The 3,479-nt window shown below is 38.1% G+C and overlaps 1 long non-coding RNA gene across 1 annotated transcript; it reads left to right on the top strand.

The window, feature by feature from the left end:
- The first annotated feature begins 1,066 nt into the window (after positions 1-1,066).
- Positions 1,067-2,758, top strand: LOC140145667 (uncharacterized). The gene is made up of 2 exons (XR_011858116.1): positions 1,067-1,153; positions 1,705-2,758. It is a non-coding gene; the product is annotated as an uncharacterized lncRNA (long non-coding RNA).
- The last annotated feature ends 721 nt before the right edge of the window (positions 2,759-3,479 follow it).

Below are 3,479 nucleotides of genomic sequence, written 5' to 3'. Positions count from 1 at the left end.
GAGATAGAGCGTTTTTTGTTGCGTTGGGAAAAGTGCCTCATTGGTCAAATGTCAAATGCTTTTCGCTCTGATCATGCCGGTGGAGTAATAAATTCAACACTAGTGTAGGAAGGACGGTTCGTGTATATGACCGGCCAATCATTTTTCGTATTTCATTTTCAACCAAGAAAAACGAACCAGGCCCACTATGACCGTTCATGATTTTCATTTCAACCAAGAAAAATGAATTTTACACAAAGCAGCCATTGAGCACGCCTTTGGAATCAAACTCTTCATATATATATATTCTGTGTTATGTAACGTATCGTAGCGATACTTGGCGGTTTAGATACTTGCTTTTAAATATATTTTGATTTTTAAATGAAATCGATAAACATAAAGCTAAATACGATATGTAATCATGAAATGCAAATAACATTGTTTTCATTATTTTTCGAATAAAGCAACATACTTTGTAAAATAATATTATGAAAAACAATGGAAAAATGATCTCCGTCAAAGACACTCTAATTGCAATGTTGGCCTATAACAAGATTATGAATGTTTTGAGTCATCCAGTAGTGTAAAATAGACAAAAATATGAATCAAATACTGGACTCACCAACGATTTTTTTCAGTAACGTTGCGACCCGTTCGCCGGGTCTTCATCAGACTGCGCAGAGACTTGACTGATGGTTTGGTCACGTGATGGTAATCGGCGAGGAAGTAGTTTCACGGTGGGGTCCCAGGCGTGTGATAGCAGGGAAACGTGGAGGCCCCCCTTCTTGTTGAGTACTGGCTGCTCAGCTCTTTCCCGGATGGATTCTTTCACTCCCCTCTCAAACCACCTCTCCTCCTTGTCGAAGATTATGATGTCGTCGGCATTGAATTGGTGGCCAGAGAGTTTTGAATGGGTGAAGACTGCGGAGTCCTGGTTTTCGTTGGAACTTCCTCTCCGGTGTTGATTGAAGCGAGCTTTAATGGACTGTTTTGTTTCTCCTACATACGACTGGGCACAGCTAGTTTCAGAGCATGTGAGTCCATAAACTAGGTAAACTTGGAACGCCTTTCGTGGTTCTGAATGAATATCAAGCAATACACGAGGCTTTTCAATATACTAAGCTGAGTGATAGATGCGAAAGTGAAATACAAGCTAAAATCTTCAGCAGATCTTGTAAGTAGTGCGTATGATGAAAGTAAATTGTCGAATGATTACCAGTTCAGCCTCCTCAACCAATGTCACGTGACCATCATTTCGTATGTTATTAGCTATTGTTAACGTTCTCTTTAAATGATACGTAACGTGAACAATTTGACACCTCTTTTGGCAAAATCGGAATACTTTGATTGTTTTGACCCCCATAGAGTCAAAACGTGACCTTTGACCTTTTCGGTTATAACTCAAGAACGGTACGTCCTAGATAGGTCAAACTATACATTTTCGGAATCGAATCCTTGTGGTAGAGGATTACATTGGATTGGTTTTTAACACAATTTGAGCAACTTTGAAATTTGACCCTGTGTAAAGTTCGATTAACTTTTTTCCCGCCAAAAGCTACCAGGCCTTTTTTGTAGCCCATGATGTCAACTATCTCTGGTAGCAGTGCAGTTTTGCTCCCCCCCCCCACCCCAGCTGGTACCATCTGAAGAGTCAGTCTCACACGCTAAACGGATTTATTATTTAAAATAAATAATAATATGACTTGTTCTGTTCTGTGTTTTTAGATAAGAAATGGGATGACATGGGACAATACCGGATATTTGCTCTAGCCTGCTTCCGTCAATTTGGTTTCGGTACATCTCGCTTTGAGGAGCCCATTAGTAAAGAAAGTACATATCTGATCGGGGTGTTAGCCAGCCTTAAAGGCCAAGCTGTCGATCTTACTTGGCATTTCAATAATGCCGTATCAAACATCATCTGTAAAGTCGTTTTTGGAACCCGATTTGAACTTTCTGACGAGCGCGTTCATCGGCTTACGAATCTTTTGGGTCGTCAAAGTGAACTGATGGGGGCAGGTTTGATGGAAATGTTAATCAACGTCCCAGGTAAATCGAACCAAGAATTGCACAAAGTAATTGATGAGCTGCATGAATTCATAAACAGCATGATTGAAAGTCATCGTGAAAACTTTGATCCCAATAACTTGAATGACGTGATAGATATGTATTTGAATGAGATACGACTTCACAAATCCGATGAACCTAATTCTTTCCGAAATCCACATAATATGGTCGGACAAATATTAAACCTTTTCTTTGCGGGGACAGATACAACTTCAACTAGAGGCAAATGGTGGTCATAGACCACAAACCTAGCTGGGGCATGTTGGTGTTGTGGAGGTATCTGACCCCTGCAAAATGTTCCAAAAATGTTCCCCTGTCATGAGGCTTGTTGTCACCGAGTTTTGAGTCCGGTACTCCTCACAGATGTCCAGAAAATGCAATTCTAAGATTTGACCCAGATGACCTTTGACCAGACCCCTGCAAGATGTTCCATAATTCACCCCTGGTCATGAGTTGTCACCGAGTTTGAGCCCTGTACCTCTTACAGATGTCCAGATAACGCAATTCTAAGATTTGGCCCCAGAATGATGTCTTTTGAGCTGACCTGTGCAAAATGTTCCAATATGTTCCACAGGTCATGATGTTGTCACCGAGATTGAGCCCTGTACCCCTTACAGATGTCCAGATATTGAAATTCGAAGATTTGACCCCAGCTGACCTTTGACCTGCCCCCTGCAAAATGTTCCAACATGTTCCCCTGGTCATGAGGTTGTCGCCGAGATTGAGCCCCGTACCTTTACAGATGTCCAGATATTGAAATTCGAAGATTTGACCCCAGCTGACCTTTGACCTGATCCATGCAAAATATTCCAAAATGTTACTCTTCTCATCAAGTTTATTGTCACTGAGTTTGATAAAAAATTCAGGAAAAAAAAAAAAATTCGGGAAAAAAAAAAAAAAAAAAAAATTTCGGAAAAAAAAAAAAAAAAAAATTTGAAAAAAATTTTCGGAAAAAAAAAAAAAAAAAAAATTTGAAAAAAAATTTCGGAAAAAAAAAAAATTAAGAAAAAAAAAAATTTCGGAAAAAAAAATTTCACAAAAAAAAAAATTTCGGAAAAAAAAATTTCAACAAAAAATTTCGGAAAAAAAAAAAATTTGAAAAAAAAAAAAATTTAAAAAAAAAAAAAAAAAAAAAAAAAAAAAATTAAGAAAAAAAAATTTCGGAAAAAAAAATTTCACAAAAAAAAAAATTTCGGAAAAAAAATTTCAACAAAAAAATTTCGAAAAAAAAATTCGGAAAAAAAAAAAAATTTCGGAAAAAAAAGAACAAAAATTCTGTTGCAGGGCGCCGTGGTTGTCTTGGTGAAGCTCTCGGGAGACAAGAACTCTTCATCTTCTTTACCTATCTACTGCATCAGTTCAAATTTGAGAAAACATCAGAGGACGCACCGATGCCTACCTGAAACCAATCGACGGGCTTGTCATACACCCAGAAC

This window comes from Amphiura filiformis, unplaced genomic scaffold, assembly GCF_039555335.1.
Source record: "Amphiura filiformis unplaced genomic scaffold, Afil_fr2py scaffold_571, whole genome shotgun sequence".
Classification (NCBI taxonomy): Eukaryota; Metazoa; Echinodermata; class Ophiuroidea; order Amphilepidida; family Amphiuridae; genus Amphiura; species Amphiura filiformis.
This window is presented reverse-complemented; position numbering and strand designations above follow the sequence as displayed.